General features: G+C 46.4%; 1 long non-coding RNA gene across 1 annotated transcript; it reads left to right on the top strand.

The window, feature by feature from the left end:
- The first annotated feature begins 3,056 nt into the window (after positions 1-3,056).
- Positions 3,057-8,744, top strand: LOC142567681 (uncharacterized). The gene is made up of 2 exons (XR_012825213.1): positions 3,057-3,315; positions 4,877-8,744. It is a non-coding gene; the product is annotated as an uncharacterized LOC142567681 (long non-coding RNA).
- The last annotated feature ends 9,625 nt before the right edge of the window (positions 8,745-18,369 follow it).

Here is an 18,369-nt window from a genome sequence, read left to right as displayed (position 1 = left end):
ACAAATTGGCAAAGAATAAAGTTAACTTGCAAAGAACATGTCTGGGTATCAGGTACAATTGCCGGTAAAAAGGCATGGCTAGAAGTAGTTTATTTAGGGACAGAGGACAAATACAGGCAAGAGAACAAAGATCTAGTGAAGTGTCTCGATGACGATATAAAGCAGTTTGGAGAAGGTGCCGATATTTGTCTGCTGGGTGACATGAATGGCCACATCGAGGATCTGGATGGATACACAGATGGTAATGGGAAGTTGATGCTAGACTTCTGTGAACGACACAACCTAGTTATAGTAAATAGAGAAACTAAGTGTGAGGGACAAATCACGTGGGAGTCCCGTAACAGACAAAACGACCATTGACTACTGCTTAATGTCGCAGGGATTGTATAGCAAGCTAGCAATAATGGAAATAGACGAAGAGGGGAAGTACAGCCTCGGAAGTGATCATAAGCGTATTAGTCTACAGTTGGGAGCACTACTCAAAAGAGAAATGCAGGGAAGCCAGAAAGAGTACGCAAAATTAAATGACGCGCAAATAGCGCAAATAGCGACTGGCATAGAGGAAGCAATAAAGAAACATCCCATGGAAAGGTGGGATTATAATCAGTACATTAGTACAAAAATAAAAGAAGTAAAAGGAGTAAACTGCTGGAGAGGAAAGGGGAAGCCACGAAGTTGGTGGAATAAGGAAATTAGAGAGGCCATCGAACAACGACGGTGGGCATCTCGGGAACACAGAGAAGCAAAGAGGGCGCAGTTATCTGAAGAGGAAATAGGCCAAAAATGGGAATATTATCGACAAAAGAAACAACAAGTGCAGGTCCTCGTCCAGGCTAAAATAAAGCAGTCCTCTGATCGCTGGCTGGCTGAAGTTCGCGACGCAACTAAAGGGGGGTCAAGAAAATTCTGGAACCATATAAGCTGGCTGGGTAAAGCTAATCACAGAAAAGAACAGATTCACGATGCCGAAGGAAATTGTTTAGAGGGAGATGACGCTGTGAACTACATCGGTTCAGTTATAGCAGAGTCATTTAGGAAAGACGATAGGGTAATCGCCCCAAGTGAGGGAGCAACACAGAATAGCATAATAGAAAACAGCTTAGAATTCACCAATCTTAACTGGAAAAAGGCGGAAGCAAATGTTCCAAAGTGCACGTCCGCGGGGATAGACGAAATTCCAATCAAGTTAATTAATGAACTTGGCCCAAGAAGCAAGGAAACGCTGATAAAAGCATTGGAGGCAGTCATAACAAATAAGCAAATTCCGCACAGCTGGAAACAGAGTAAAATGAATTTGATTTATAAAGGGAAAGGTGATAAGAAGAACATAAGATCTTTCCGACCAATTACGATAACATCAGTTATATATAGGCTGGCGATGCAGGCGGTGAAATTAAAAATGCAGTCATGGGTAGAAAGTAATAGAATACTTGGAGAACTTCATTCAGAACGGGTTCAGAAGTGGTAGGCGCTTAGATGATAGCCTGTTCGTGCTTACCCAGTGCATAGAAATAGCTAAGGGGGAAAATAGACCTCTGTATTTAGCCTTCCTGGACATAAGTGGTGCATACGACAATGTGAACAGGGAACTCCTGTGGAACATATTAAAAGCTGAAGATATCGGTAATGAGGTAATTGATTTTCTACAGGAACTATATCGAGAAAATAATGTTGAAATAACATGGGAAGGAATCAAGAGTACGACAACTGTCGAGGTTCACAATGGATTAAGGCAAGGTTGTCCTCTATCACCGCTGCTGTTCATGCTTTATATGATAAGCATGGAAAGAAGGTTACAACGAAGCAATCTAGGGTATAATCTGTCGTACAGATTAGGCGAAAAGGTTGTTGAGCAACGACTATACCGGGTTTAATGTATGCGGACGATATTGTACTGTTAGCAGATAGCCAGGAAGATTTGCAAACTCTGGTTAATTACTGTGGGGACGAAGGAGACAGTTTAGGTTTCAGTTTTAGTGCAGCTAAGTCCGGTGGGATGTTTTTCAACGATACAACTGATCAGGAGCTTACAATGCAAGGCCACGAAATACCCCGAGTGGCCGAATACAAGTATCTCGGGGTATGGATAAACAAAGGGCAGATGTACACGGAAAAGCACGAACAGTCTCTAATAGCAAAAGGGCGAAGAGATGCCGGGATAATGAAACATAAGGCATTGTGGGGTTACAACAGGTATGAGGTACTGAGAGGCATTTGGAAGGGAGTAATGGTGCCGGGGCTTACTTTCGGGAATGCGGTCCTGTGTTGAAGGGCAGAGGTTCAGTCGAGACTAGAAGTAAATCAGAGAGCTGTGGGAAGGTTAGCACTAGGTGCCCACGGGAAAACCACAAACGAAGCAGTACAGGGAGGTATGGGCTGGGCATCATTCGAAGCACGGGAAGCTCAGAGTAAAATCCTATACGAAAAACGTCTGAGGAAACTGGATGATAACAGGTGGGCAGCTAAGGTGTTTAAATACCTATACAGAAAGAGCGTTGACTCACAATGGCGGAAAAGAACTAGGAAGCTAACCAGTAAGTATGCCAGACACGAGGACGAAAAAGGACAGAGCATTAAACGACAGGTTAAAAATGCGGAAGGTAAAAATTGGATAAATTCAATGGAAAAGAAGCATAGTGTAGAACTATATCGATACTGGAAACAGCAGATCAGGAAGGAAGCGTTTTATGATAACTCAAGAGGCAGTGCCCTACTCTTTGAAGCTAGATCTGGATGTCTTAGAACGCGGAGCTATAAAAAGAAATTTAACGAAGAAGAAGACACATGTACTGTGTGTGGTAAATATGTAGAAACGATGGAACACCTCATACTAGACATGCGTCTCCCCGCAGGCCGGCTGAGGCCGGTGAACAATAGAAGGCAGCATCCACGTGACCCTGCGTTCCCGGATGTTGGTTTCCAACTGTCTCTATGGGGCCACCGAATACCTAGTGTGTCACGTGACTGGGGAGGTTTCTTCCCTGTATTACTGCCTAGTGCGTGCAATGACACAGAACCACGTGCTTCCAAACGCCGCCTCCGCCTCTCCGCTTCGGAATGGCGCACGTCTGTGATCGAGCTGCCATCGGCGATGACGATCGTCGCTGCGAATTTTGCAGCAAACTATTCATACAGAGGAAGAACATGCTGCTACACATCAGGAACGTTCACAAAATGACCGTGGATGTCAAGAAATTGATGAAATGCTACGTATGTGGCACTTCCCTGCCTACAATGGAGAAGTATTTGGTGCACCAGATCGCTGCGCACAACTTCGAGGCTGACTACGTGCGCCTGTGTTCCGGAACTATAAGGGTGAGGAACAGTTTTATTAAGTTTATTCTCAGTCATCGTGAGCAAATGACGTTTAAACGCAGTATTATATCTCGGACTTCTTTTAATTTCTTGTTGCGCAGTGTGCCTCCAAAAAGTTGTTTATGCCTTGCGGGCCTTTGTTTTCTCTTTCTCCATCTGTTTCGCGAAGAGCAGCTTTTGCGCAGGTGCCTAATTTATTTCCTTGGGGTATGTTGAAGTTTGTATCCTCGTTAAATATAATTTGTTTGTTTATCCATCTATAGTATAGTCATGTGTGCGCGCTCCCAGCGATGCGCTACATGACATACGTTTGGCATGGTCTGCTTTCCTGCACAGCAAGTGGAGTGAAATTTGACGTTTGTACATTTTTTTTTTTTTTACGCGACAGGAGTAAGCTGTTCTGCGTTCTGACGTTGCTCTGTGCCACATGCGTGCGTGGCCTAGTATTCGCCTCAATGCACGTTGCAATGCGGCAGAGCCGCATAACCGGGACCATACTTGAATTTGCGGATGTCGCCGGGATGGTTTCCCAGCGTATTGTGGGCAAACTCTTTAGTAGTACATTTCATAGAATAGAGCGAAATGTGACGCTCGAGCACCCCCCCCCCCCTTCTTTTTTTTTTTCTTAAACGAGAGGAGGGATTTCCTCTGCGTTCTGACGTTGCTCTGCTCTACTTACATTCGGACCTAGTGCAGGCCGCAATAGGTCCGAATGAAGGCCGACGTAGGTCCAGGACCACACTTGCAATTGCGGCTGTCAGCGGCTTGGTCTCCCGGCGTACTTTGGGAAAATTCTTTAGTAGTACCACAGTCCTTCAATTGAAGGACTCTGGTTGTGGATTTCATAAAATAGAGCCAAATTTGACGCACGCGCAATCCTTTTTTCTTCAAGAAGAGTGTGTTAGGAGGCTACTTGGTAAGACATCTTTTTGTGAACTTGAACTGCACTTGGGAAAAAACACCAACGTAGAAGAAGACAGGACGAACGCAGACTAGCGACTGGTTTATTGAAATCACACATAATGCTGCCTCTTCGAACCAGGCGCATGCCCAAGCCAGATCATAACCGCGTGACGATGGAACACTCCCTCTCCAAGCCCCTATGTACAGTAAAAAATCAAGCTCTTCTTGAAAAGAAGGAGCTTTTCAAGAAGAAACTGAGAGAAGGGATTCACACTGTTCTGGGGCGTAGCTTCCACCACGTGCTCTCAGTTCGTCTTTGTCTTATCGTAACAGCATTGCTATGAATGTACAGTCTAATTCAATATTGAGGAAGGAGGGAGCATAGATCATGCTTAAGTTTCATATTTGTTTCTTATTAAAACAAAACTAATATGATAAATTTTTTCAAGTTATGGCGCATTGCATTTGAAATTCAATTTTAACATAAATTTGAGCAATATCAAGGGTGACCTCATGACACAGTCGAGTTGAAGGTGAAGGAGTAAAATAAATGCTACATTAGCCCGTGTCCAAAGCCTTCAGAGCGATTACTTTTGTTTGCATCTCTCTCCCAATAGTACTTGTCACTATCTAATGCTATTTTGTGCTTTTATTACAGAATTTAATGAATGGAAAGCAGAAGAAGAGGTTAGCCAAAACTGCTGGTTCATTTTGCCCAGGGACCCCAAAAAGCTGGCCAGTGGAGAGACAAGGATCCACTATTACTGTAATAGATCAGGCGAGGCAAGGAAAAAGGAAGGTCATAGTGACCGTCGGGAGAAAAGTCAGGGGAGCTGTAGGTCTGGTAAGATATGTCTTTCATTTATTACCGTCACAATGGACAACACTCAGAGTCCGACACCTGAAGGCACCACCATAAAAGTCAGGTATCAAAGAAACCATTATGGTCATAAACCAGAAATTCAGCACTTGAGAATGAGTGACAAGGAAAAGGCGAGCGTAGCAGAGAACCTAGAAAGGGGTGTGCCCATGAAAACCATTCTAAAGCGAATAAGAACATCTGTGGCATCCAAGCTGAGGCCAGTGCACTTGGCAGAGTGCTCAACCCTGCATAACATCAAACGGCAGTTTAACATTGCTGCTCCTGAACGTTGTCACACTAATGACGCTGTCAGTGTAGACACGTAGGTGCTTGTGATGAAAGAGAAAGGTGAAACACTTGTCCGCCTGTACAAGGCACAAGGTGCAGTGGACCCAACTGGTACATTTTCTTCAGCAGACTTTGCTCTTGTTCTGATGACAGAGCCTCAGAAGGAGCTACTAGAAAAATTGGGCCCTGCAGGGACTGTATGTCTTGACTCCACGCATGGAACTACAGAGTACGAGTTTGAACTGACCACTCTTCTGGTGCTAGATAAAGTAGGATCAGGTGTAGCTATAGCTTATTTCATCTGCAACCGGATGAACGAGCAAACTTTGACAGCATTCTTCAAATATCTGGAGTTAGCCATGGCCAAAAAAGTGGCCGCTAAGACATTGATATCTGATGATGCCTCGCAATTCTACAAAGCATGGTCCAGGGTCATGGGTGCCGCAAAACAGAAACTTCTCTGTGCCTGGCATGTGGATAACAATTGGCGTAAGAAGACACTCGAGTGTGTAGAGAAACAGCTAAGGCCACATGTTTACCATAGTGTGTGGCTACTCTTAGAGTTCTTCGCAGAAAAGGCATTTGAAGATTATTTTAAGCAATTCCTTTCTAGTGAGGAAGAAAAACTGAGGGACTTCCTGAAGTACTTCAAAGACCACTATGCAGTTAGGCCGCAAGAGTGGGCCTATTGCTTTAGGACCAGAGCAGCTGTCAACACTAACATGCACCTTGAGAGCAAGCACAGGACGTTAAAGCATACTATGCTGGAGAGAAAACAGAGTAAGCATGGTGACAAACTAATTTCTGCCCTCACGGACTAGACAAATCATATTTTAATGAAAAGGGCTATCCAGATGATGAAAGGGGCAAAGGGTAAGAAGCTGAGCACAATTCAGAAGAACCACAGGTCTGGCAGTGAAATGGCAGTTTGTGCCAAATTAAATGAAGATGGCATATGGACTGTGCCATCTCAGTCTATTAAAGGGCTCTCATATAAAGTGTCAAAAGTGGGAGATGGTGCTTGCTGTCCTTTGAGGTGCAAGGAATGCGCAGTGTGTGTGCAAGTACATTCACTATGTAGTCATCGCTAATCCAACTAGCAGCAACAAGGCCCATGAGAGCTCACCCGAAGAAGCATGTGAGGCAAGTCGGGCATTGCACATTGTACAGAGTATAACAAAGCTGGAAGCAGCCAAAGCAGTGTCAAGCTCAACACTCTTAAGAGCAAAAATGGACTCAGTCAGACAGGCAATATCAGATGGTGAAGTCTCTGAGGGTGTGGCTGAGAAGGCAAACAATTTGTTTGTGCCAGTTTTCATGCTTGTTGAAAGTGAAAGTGACCCAAAAAGAAAGATGCCAGACCATTCAAATGAACCAGCCAACAAAAAAGTTGTGCACCTGTTAAGATTTCACTCTACAAAAAACCCTAGATTGTCGCAGCCACCATCTAGCCTTTCAAGGCCCACTGAAGCTCAAAAGGAAGTCCTTAAATAACAGCGTAGGGACAGCAACATAGAAACTGAAGAGATAACCACGTCAGCAGGGCACGATTACTGGTAACAAGCCTCCAGTGCAGTTAGGAAGAGAGAAGTGGTGCAGTAGTGCTGTGCTGTCATGCCTTATTGAAGCAGATTGAGGGCTCGCATGTTAACAAATCATGACATGTGGTCTCTGATAACTAGCCCGTCTGTTTTTGTCTGTGGTGTGCAGCCATATGTCACAGCTGGATGGTATGTGTGTTACAGCACGAGATGCCTCCATGCTTGTTGTATGAGCTGCTGGTAAGTGTTCTGTGAAAATAGGTACAGACCCAGTGGTCATCTCTGGTATGTGGCAGCTGTTGGATGGTAGTGTGTTAGAGCACGCTTCCGCGCTTGTCATATGAGCCGCTGGTAAGTATGTCTGTACATAGATGTAAGGAAGTGCATTGGATGGTGTGTAGTGTTTCAGTGTGCAAAAGCCTCCAATGTGTTTTGCTACTTATAAATTTGTGTAAACATTCAGTAGCGCAGTAGTTATGATGTTGCACTGCTGAGCTCGAGCTTGCGGTTTCAATCCCAGCAAAGGTGGCTGCATTTCAGTGGTGGTGAAATGAAAAAAAAAAAAGCGTGTAGTTGAATTTAAGTGCACATCACAGAACTCAAGGTGGTCAAAAATAATACTGAGTCCCGCACTGGTGGCATGCCTCATAATTCGATCTAGATTTTGTGTTCCATGTGAGGTTCTTTATTGCCCATTTGAATAAACTTTTATTTTTCAGATTACCAAAATAGAGGGCATACGCAGTGGTGTTGTGTGCAGTCTGGATAAGTTGCTCTGGTCATGAGCACTCAATTAGAACTTCTGCATATTTGGCTGCAGCAGACGGTGTCATAATGATTGTAAGGACTATGCAGAAAGCTTTAGGCCACTCTACATATCAGATCAGTTTTATATTGCATCCCTTATGGTGCATCTCTTAGTTGATTAGGCATAATAACAATTGCCAATGCTTCCTTACACATTTAATATTTTTGTTTTTTTCTTTTGGAAGAGTAACCTTGGAAGAATAATCTACAACAGTGCTCCTACCTTCTCTTTCACTGTCTCCCCATTTCTTTTCTACACTTCAACTTCATTCTATGCACTATCACATTCTCCTCTTCATCCTACATTGAGGGTGTGGGAAAGTGAGCTAAGCGTGCATAAAGATTGCTGTGCAGAACTTAATTGCGGCACTGACAAAGACAAATCTTTGTCAAAAGGTTCACTCCAGCTACATTCCCCCTCCAAACACTGTTTATCACTTCAAGCCTTCATATTCCTGTGAGCTTTTGTCTTGTTTAACAGTTGTAACAGTCATACTATTTATTACTATCAATAGCCAGCATACATTTAGCACTGCAAAGTGCTGTTTAGAAGACGTGCAAGTTTCTACTTCCCTTATGATAAATACTCCAGCCATTCAGTCTCTATTTTATAAAAATCTTTCAAACATTGCCAGTGATGACCACCATATGGGTTAATGTCGGCATGGGACTGAGGCTTTCCCGCAAAAAGAACAGTTATGTTTTGCTCATATCATGTGACTGACCGTTTCTGCTGTAATGTTTGCACTTGTCAACTGCACTGTGAAGAGTTCGTTTCTGTGAATATGTGCTGGCCTGATTCCTCTTGTTCATGCATTTCAGATCTTGTGCTATGAGATGAGGAGGTGTAAAATAAGAACACCATGTAGATTTCACACTGCCTTTAAGAAACCACGCAAAGCTTGGAGATGAAGCATTACATGCAACTTGAACCAAGTGTCTGGACACAGCGAGTGAAAGTTGTTTTGTCATGAGCGATGGTGTCGGTGTTACTTGTAACTACCTTTAAATAAAAGTTTGTTTCAAAACAGTGGCTCAACTCTGTGTTCCCCCGGTAAAAAACAAAACCATTGGGATTTCCAATTCGCTTTTTAAACATAATTGACCAATATGAATAAAAAAACTTGATGAATCAAGATATAAGCTTGCTATACCATGGAAACACTTGAAACTCCTTTTGAGGAGCTTACTCTACACGAACACACTATAGCAATTATTTTCAATCGTATACCCACAATTTGCCGCGTCACCACGTCAAGTTTCAAGGCAGATTTTTTTTAGACTCCAGGAAGCTATATGCTTAATTCTATCCATTGTTTACTGCATTGCATTTGATTTTCTATAACAAATAAAATCGAATTATCCATTGATTGCGCCGACGCTCACGTTATAGTTATATGCTATTATTATTGACTAGTCTTTTATATATTTTCTTGGGGGGTTGGGGGCTGCACTGGTGGCGTTCTACGAATTTGTGCTGCGTGTTCGTGCGGGTAAGCTTAAGCGCAGAATTTTTTTTTTTTTGCGCGTTATGAAAATGCACCGCAGGTATTTTAATTAATGCAACGAGCTGTATGAAATATCGGTCAAGGGGTTGGAAACGTCGTTATAGAGAATCCCGACGATTTTCTTTTGCGTGCGTGTATTTGGAATTGATGCACAGTTTTCTTTCTTTATTTTGGTTACATCGCGCGAATTGCGCTTCCATAGAATAAAGAAACGCGCTTCCACGCGCTTGCCGACTCGATCGCAAAGGGACAGCCTGATCAACATCAATATCAGCAGCAATGGCGGATTTGCGCTTGCCATGGCGCTTGCAAAGTTTTCAATAGTTTCCGCCTATTAAGTGATGCTTTTGCTATTTTAACGTGTAGAGGTTCATTGTACGTCTGTTTTTTGAAGTTTGGCGTGTGTTTTAACGCATGTGAAGGTGTAGTCTTTTCTTCTTCAGCGGATATTTGTACAAGACCCCGTTCACCCTCTATCAGGTAAGATGTGGGTAACACTGAACTTAGTGTCACACATTACTTCCCCCCCCACGGAGGAAGGAAACTAAGGAGAGGCCCTGACGTCACTCTTTGCGAAGCAAAAGTGAAGCCGGAAGTTGGCGTTGCTCATGAAGATGCTCCGCCTTTTGGGACACCCTCCTCTCTTGTTTACATCTTTCGCGAAACCACGCCGCGCTGCGCGTGGTATCACGCGCGGAGCGCGCGCGCTCGCGCAACATCCGGCAGAGCACGGTGCAGGTAACACAGCGCAACAAGACACGGTGACTAACGCAAACCCGCCCACACAGCGCCTTTGCCACGGCACGAAACCTACCAGAGAAACACGTGTGAGCGCTCAAAACCATAACAACGCCGCCATTGGGGCCCAAAAGGCGTGGCCATACAGCAAAAAAATAAAAAAGCTGCAAAAAAATGAGAACCTACTACGTCATTTCCGCCACACTTTTCTCCTAGCGCGCGGAGGCGGTAAGGTAGGGCCTCTCCTTAGTTTCCTTCACGGAGGAAGGAAACTAAGGAGAGGCCCTACCTTACCGCCTCCGCGCGCTAGGAGAAAAGTGTGGCGGAAATGACGTAGTAGGTTCTCATTTTTTTGCAGCTTTTTTATTTTTTTGCTGTATGGCCACGCCTTTTGGGCCCCAATGGCGGCGTTGTTATGGTTTTGAGCGCTCACACGTGTTTCTCTGGTAGGTTTCGTGCCGTGGCAAAGGCGCTGTGTGGGCGGGTTTGCGTTAGTCACCGTGTCTTGTTGCGCTGTGTTACCTGCACCGTGCTCTGCCGGATGTTGCGCGAGCGCGCGCGCTCCGCGCGTGATACCACGCGCAGCGCGGCGTGGTTTCGCGAAAGATGTAAACAAGAGAGGAGGGTGTCCCAAAAGGCGGAGCATCTTCATGAGCAACGCCAACTTCCGGCTTCACTTTTGCTTCGCAAAGAGTGACGTCAGGGCCTCTCCTTAGTTTCCTTCCTCCGTGGTTTCCTTCCTCCGTGTTCCCCCCTTTTCCTTGGCTTCTGGATTGGATTGGCGCGGCTCGCTAAGTGCTTGCGCGCGCTTTTCCGAGCGCAGATTGCTGTGCGCCTGGTTGCTGCACTAGGCTCTTATACAGTTGCTTTTTCGAGCGCAGATCGGTGTGCGTCTGGTTTTTGCACTAGGCTTTTATACGATCGCTTGTCGCTGCTTTCCATTCGTCGCGGCTTGGTACTGGCGCACAGACTTGGTGCGCGCCTGCTTTTTGCACTGGTCTTTGAACACATCGCTTGCTGCTCGCACTTGAGCAAAGTGAGCGTCGCTTAGCGTGGAAGTGCTGCGCCGCGGGCGTACCGTGTATGTAAGCGCGCAGCAATGCCGAGAAACATTCATGCAAAAGCAAAGGGTCAGAAAACTGCGCTTTGTTTTCGATTACTTTGTCATGTACCTTCACACTGGGTAGCGCCGAGCGATCGCTTCTAACAAACGCAGAAATGAGTCTTTGCAGCGCGTGTGGCCATTAGTTGACTCCCACCCCACAGCCATGTGAGGTGCGACTCCAGCAGCGGTGCAGTTACTCTGCAGCCGGCGTGAGGTTGTGCGGGATGAGCTGCTGGCGCGACCCCCACTCGGTGGCCCCGGGAGGATTGTGCAAATTGATGAATGCCCTTCGCGGCGAGCGAAAATACAATCGAGGCCGCCTGATGACGGGCGACAACGTTCCGCCGAGCCGCCAAAATCACGGCGGCATTGCAGATCGTGGACCATGGGTATTCGGCATGATCTGCGTGACCACCGGGCAGCTCCGACTATTCAAGGTCGACAGACGAGACGCGGCGACGCTTGGCCCCATTATTGCAGCCTACGTTGAACCGTGGACCACCATCCACAGTGATGAATATGCCGCATACAACTGCATGCCGAACATAGTGGATGCTAACGGAGCGAGCCTCAATCTGCAATGGGAAACTAAACTACAGCGTGAACTTTGTGGACCCAAACACGGGCGTTGACACGCTAAAAAAATGGAATGTTATTGGCATGCAGAAACTGAAGCGCCACCTCCTCTCAGCCGGCTGCAGGGTAACTGCACCGCTGCTGGAGTCACACCTCGCATGGCTGTGGGGTGGGAGTCAATTAATGGCCACACGCGCTGCAAAGACTTATTTCTGCGTTTGTTGCGATCGCTCGGCGCTACGCAGTGTGAAGGTACATGACAAAGTAATGGAAAACAAAGCGCAGTTTCCTGACCCTTTGCTTTTGCATGAATGTTTCCCGGCATTGCTGCGCGCTTACATACACGGTACGCCCGCGGCGCAGCACTTCCGCGCTAAGCGACGCTCACTTTGCTCACTTCGTAATTATATATAACTGCGTGCAGCGAGCGATGTGTTCAAAGACCAGTGCAAAAAGCAGGCGCGCACCAAGTCTGTGCGCCTGCACCAAGCAGCGCCGAATGGAAAGCAGCGACAAGCGATCGTACAAAAGCCTAGTGCAAAAACCAGACGCACACCGATCTGCGCTCGAAAAAGCAACTGTACAAATGCCTAGTGCAGAAACCAGGCGCACAGCAATCTGCGCTCGGAAAAGCGCGCGCAAGCACGTAGCGAGCCGCGCCAATCCAATCCAGAAGCCAAAGGAGGGGGGGGGAAGTAATGTGTGACACTAAGTTCAGTGTTACGAAGATGTGTACGTATGCTACATGCAAGCGTAGTGCTTCACTAAGCCACAGTGCACTACAAAGTTAAGCATGAACGGTACATAAAATTCACAAGTTCTAATTATTGCCAAGAACAACCATTGATTGGCGAAGTTCTCACAGGCGTTGTAGAAGTTGTTGGGCGCGGCAGTGCTGAACGTAGCGTTAGCGGCTTAAATCGTGTTTTTTTACTAGTAAAACGTGTCACTATTTCATATCATTGGCGGCGTCTCTAGGACACCAAATCGGTAACGGGGACACCAGAGCTAGAACCCGGACTGGTCCATGGGTTGGGGCTCGCCGAGGCCTGCGCGTGCTAGTAGTATATGATGTCTGTAGGCTGTGTGTAAGTCGTACTTTCCGAATTTTCTGACGCATTTTAAGATCAGCTGTCCGCTTTCGCGGACAAAGCTGGAGTCGGGGTGGTCCGTGGGTTGGGGCAACATAAGCTGCTGCCAGTTTGGGACCGCCCTGCTTCCAGTTTTGATCCCTCCGCTGCCCCTTGGGTACCCTGCCGCCTCCTTGATTATAATCTAATGCTCTCCTGGGGCCTCTGTTTGCCGGTTACATGTGCCCTCCTGGAGCAGTACTTGTAAATGAATCCGATAAATCGTCGCAACGAAAAAAGCGCCCCGCGACTTTTACAACACCAGTCAGAACCTTGCCCATTGGTTTACCTATGTGTTGCCGCAAATATCTGAAACTTAATGCCAGTTCAACAGGTTTGTTGGCAAGGGTGTCAGGTCGTTGCTTTGTGTTGAATCGGCCTTTTCTCAATTCTTAAGAATTTAATTGGAATGCACCTGACCAGTGCTGCTCTGTGGTGCTTGCCACCAGTCCCTTGGACAGGGAAGACATATCAGAATCCCTGTGCATACACTTTATACGCAGTGATGTGACCGCTTCCTTTGGGAAACTACCACGTTAGCGATATTGTGAGCGCAATGCGACTTTCCTTCATCTTCCTCATCCGTATGTAGTGTGTGTCGCTTCTTCCTCGCCATAGCTCTAGCTCGGCAAGAATAAAGCGGTTCCTTAGAAGTGGTGGAGGTTCCGAGGTTCTGCATACCAAGGACGTATAAGGTAACAGTGTTTGTGCCTTTAATATGCCGCATTCGATCATTTTGAGACGTGGTGGTGTTCATGCATTAGCACAGTGCAAGGACATCCGCAATGTAAGAGGTACATGATTCTCGAATTGTATACTCTCTCCGGGCTTTTCTCGCGACCTCAGCACAAGTAATGGGAGCATCAAAAAACTGACAAAGCTGGTGCATGAATGTTGCCCAGTCAGAAAGATCTGGCTCTTGGATCAAAGCCAATTTTTTTTTTACATTGTAGAGGCAGACGGGCATGCTGTGAAGTTTCTAAGAACTGTCCCACCATTGCTGACTCTGTTGTACATTTATCAAACCACTTGATTCTCACCAAGCTCAAGCTATGGTGACAAAGACGCGGCGCGTGTTTTACAGTCACATATTGCACTCGCAATACATCTGTTATGCCAGTTTGCCGAAATGAGCATGCACAGTAGTGACGAATTCACTATGCGTGCACAGGGATTTGCCTTTCCTCTCCTATGGGCTGTTGGCAAGCAACACAATGCTGTACTCGTCAGGTGCACCTCAGGTTTCAGTATGTTTACATTTGGTTGCATGAACATGGAGGGAGTGTGGTCGCTGTAATCAGTACCACACATTTTGCTAATGTAGGCTTAGAGTGGCTTTCCCATGCCTCGACTAAATAGTCGGAATACTTCCATGTATGATAGAATGATGAGCATTTTAACCTCCAGACATGCAGCAGTCTTTACACCACTGCAAGGCAGAAGCAGCCTTCTCACCATGTTCACGTTCAAATAAATCCCATTATTAAGGCATTTATGGGCCCGCCAAACCGCCTGCACCACCTGAATGATGTCACTTGTTGTTGCACCTAGCTGTTCATTTCATTTGGCATCCTCTGGTCACACATATTCGTTTCCAATAATTCAGGAAAATTGCAGGGCTGGTTCGCAATCTTTCCTGTTTTCTTAATTTTTCTTTATGGCCTTGTAAAACTGAGAAACAATAATGAAAAGAAAGAAAGGCTGCCTTCTTGTTCACCAGTGAAAGTATTGTTGCTTAGAAAGAGGCGCAGAAAAAGATGTATATGCATGTCGGACAGCCTGCACAAGGTTTTATCTTTGTCTCTTCAAACATGGCGTACCTGCTTGGGGTCAGTGGAATCGCTGTTCTGTAGCATTACCCCTGGCAGCGGAAGCACTGTCCCAGAGCTCTAAAGAGAGTCATCGGAATCACAGTGCTAAACCTTCATCCTTGAAATGTGAAGGACGTCACTGGACAGGACGAGAGATGACAAGGTGAGACTAATTGGGGCAATGTTGTGGTGATGGGTGCCACCTGGTTGAGCGCACAGTATGGTCCCCTGTCCTGAGAAAAGCTTTTCTGGGAGCCCTACATAGTGGAAAAGGGGACCAGAGAAGTACAAGCGCACCAGGGGAGAAATGAAAGTCACATTGTGAAGCATGGTACTGTCATTTCTGGTTGCTTCATGATGCAGTAATGATAGTCGCAGCACAATATCTTCCAATTCATTTTGGCAACTCACAATATGCAAGTGAATGCTGCTCACTCTGATCATGTGGCTGTGTTTCAGTGCTTGGATATCTAAGGCCACGTTGCGAAATGCACAAGAGATGTATAATCGACTTCGTATACACAGAAAATACAAGAACAGTTCTAATAGCACTGAAAAGACAGAGCGTTCACGGCGTCGTTCAAGCTCAGTGTCCTTGAGTGTGCACAAAAACTAGTCTAACTGATGTTATGACTGGCCTGTGTGGTCAACGATTTGTGTCGCGCCGCCAAAGAAACAGCGAAAGGCTGGATTTTTTAAATAGGCCGAGCCGCCAGCAACCGTTGGAAAACGCCTAGGAGGCCCCAATAGCAAAAAGACCTTATCATTTGTACAGGCATTTTCGCCTTCTTACCCATGGCGTGCACAACACCCTGATGCCTGCGTAGTCTCCACAGTGCTGTCTTCCTTCAGCAAGTGGGACGGTTAAAGGGAAGCTGAAGAGTATGTCGAATTCAATAAGACGCTCATATACGGATGCGGGAACCTTATAAACCATGAAGGTAAAATTTTGGGGTAGATTTTTCACTTAGCAGCGACGCAATCGTCGGTTAAAATTGCGCTGTAGCTCCGCCCCCCGTAGAGCGCGGCGTAGTGACGTCAGCACTGGTGTTCTGCTCTTTCGCAGTCTCCGCGACCGTGCCTGACCAGGTTTATTTCTGCGTGCATGCCATCCTAATCTGCTTCGCTCGACCCTACATTCCTTTGTTTGTGTGTATATAGGAGTGGTAGTTGACGTGCGCAGCATCAATTGAACTTGTAGGCCGATCATGCCGGTGTTCTGTGCAGCCTCCGCTTGCACGAACCCCAGCGGCTGCAACGATGTTCCGATTTTCCATTAGTTCCTGCAAGACAAGAAGCTTTCAGCTAAGTGGGAGGCTGCTGTGAAGCGAAACAACTTCAAGCGCTCAAGAACAACACTGTTGTGCTCCAACCACTTCCGTGACGATTACTACCGGAGTTTATCAATAATGCGTGCTTTGGGTTCTCATTCGTGTTAGCACGCTGAACGGAAGGTGCATGTTTATCTCCCACCCTTGACGCAGGTTTCATCGCCAAGAGCCACGAATTTTCTATTCGCACGTGTGTTGTGAAACAGCCTGCATGCAGCTACCATAACGCAGTGCAAGCGTAAAGTTTGCATGTGTTGGAAAGCCTGCTCACCCCAGGACGCTGTGCTCCCCCTTCTCTCGCACACATAGAGAAACCGACCATCTCACGTAGCCGACGGAATTCGCCGGTTACGAGCAGCGTGCGGATGGCGCACTAATGAAGGTTCTGTACACATGTTACAACAGCCGGTAAACTTTTGCCGCATTTAAACCGTCTGTGTAGATTGCTGACAGCTTTGGGGCAGCGCACAAATGCCGAAGATCGCATCACCACTTACGTTCTACGAGAAAGCATGCAGGAACATAACACTACAGTTGTTTGCTCAAAACGTACTCACTGGAACGCTGAATGCAGATTAGCAAAAAATATACTCGCCAAAGAACATTTCCAACACAAGCAGATGCTAACACTTCGCCTTCGTTCGCGTGGAAAGCAGTGCTTGCACCAGAATTTTTTGCTTCTTGGAGAGGCCGACTCTTCGCAATCGGCTCGTACATGGAGGGAGTAAAGTATAAACCGCTTACAAGTGATCTTGCATGCGACAGCGCGACAAGCGAGGCGATGGCTGTCGCGTTCACTCGTCGCCTGCAAGCCGAACTCCACGCGAGCGACGAATTCCCGGCATGGGGGCAGCAATATACGCACCGAAACTAGCGTGACGCATGCTTTATCAATTTAAGTTCATGTATTTTACTGAAAAAGGAGCATAAAACATTTTTGAAGGCCTTGCACTAGGTCTTATTCTTGAATGTGTAAAATTCAATAGTTTGCTCGTTCCGTGCGACAAACAGTAGTATTTGAGTTATGTGCGTCCAGTTCCGGCTTCGCACTATTGGCTAGTCACTCATAGCACTTCCGGGCGACAAGCGATGAGTTCTAGATTTCTAGAAATGAGTGATCAAGCCACAACACCGAGCGATTTGTTCAAACGACGGCCCGTTTTGTCGCTAGAAGCCGTCGCCCGTCACCGTCGCGTGCAAGATCGCTCTCGTGGAGTTTGAACTTAACGCTGACCTCCTCAGAAAAATGCAAGCTCTCGAAATTTTCCATGACCGTCTCAGCAAAACTGCACCAAACTACCTTGCACCGTGCTTCGTGTGTAGCGGCAGCAGTCGGTCTGGACGAACACCATTGTTGACGTCACGAGGCGCCCGGCCAATCACAGGCAGAAACGAGGCGCGCGAGCTGGACGTGTCTGCTGCTGCACTTTTCATCGAAATAAAATATATTTGCGCTTTCTCTCGCTCAATTTCGATGCAATATTCAAATTCAGGGGGTTGAAAACCACGACGTACTGCTCTTCACTCATTTTTTCTGGAAAAGCTTTCAGCTTCCCTTTAAGCTTCATGTGTGCATTCGCTCTTTCTCTTCGTCCTCAGCAGGGAAGATGCCAGTGTTGTGTGCGTGTGTGTGTGTATGCTCACGTCAGTGCCTTTCCTTCTGCTGAGCCAGTGGGGGTTAGAAAATTCATTGAACACTTCCATGTATCGAGCGGCGGCTGCCAGCATGGAGAGTGTTTTCTCTCTCCTTCTCTTGAGCGAGGGTATTCCAAACACTATAAAGGATGTCTTCGCCAATGGACTTCAGCCTTCAGCTTTTGAGCAAACTAGCATGTCTGTCGCTCTCCATCGGGAAACTTGCAGAGTTGACCACTCCGTAACAATGTGAAGTAAACATTCATTGTTACTCGTTACATTGTTGCCGTATCTCCTGCCTGGCCCCCTCAGGACTCATGAGCCGCTGCAAAATGCAGTCAGCGGCACGATCTTGAGCACCTGGGTGCACAGTTCGTAACAATTGGTGCCAGCGGTTCGATCCGACAACCAATGGTAAGCTCCAGACCACCAAGCCCACGCTACTTTCACAGTCTTGGGTTCCCATCTTTAATACCGAGCAGCAGAAAAAAATGGAATTGACATCTGTGAATAAGGTATGCGGATGTGGGCTGCTTCCCTTGAACATAGGAGGCAAATGCCTTCAGGAAGTTCAGTCGCACTTTGTTATTTGAAAACGCGTCTCACCAAGATTGGAAGTTGCAAACCGACAACTGCTATGCATAGATCACACACTAACAATCCTGTCTCCAAATTATCAAAATGATGCACAGTGGGAAAACAGCTGAAATTTTGAACAAAAGCCATCATGGTCTCAACGAAGCCCTGCTTCAGCCAGAGTCAAGGTTACATGCACAAATGTCTCTATGTAAAACGTGCTGCCTGCAATATCACCAACCA

This window comes from Dermacentor variabilis, unplaced genomic scaffold (assembly GCF_050947875.1).
Source record: "Dermacentor variabilis isolate Ectoservices unplaced genomic scaffold, ASM5094787v1 scaffold_14, whole genome shotgun sequence".
NCBI classification, from domain to species: domain Eukaryota; kingdom Metazoa; phylum Arthropoda; class Arachnida; order Ixodida; family Ixodidae; genus Dermacentor; species Dermacentor variabilis.
The sequence above is the reverse complement of the archived record's forward strand: the minus strand, read 5'-3'. Positions and strand labels throughout refer to the sequence as shown.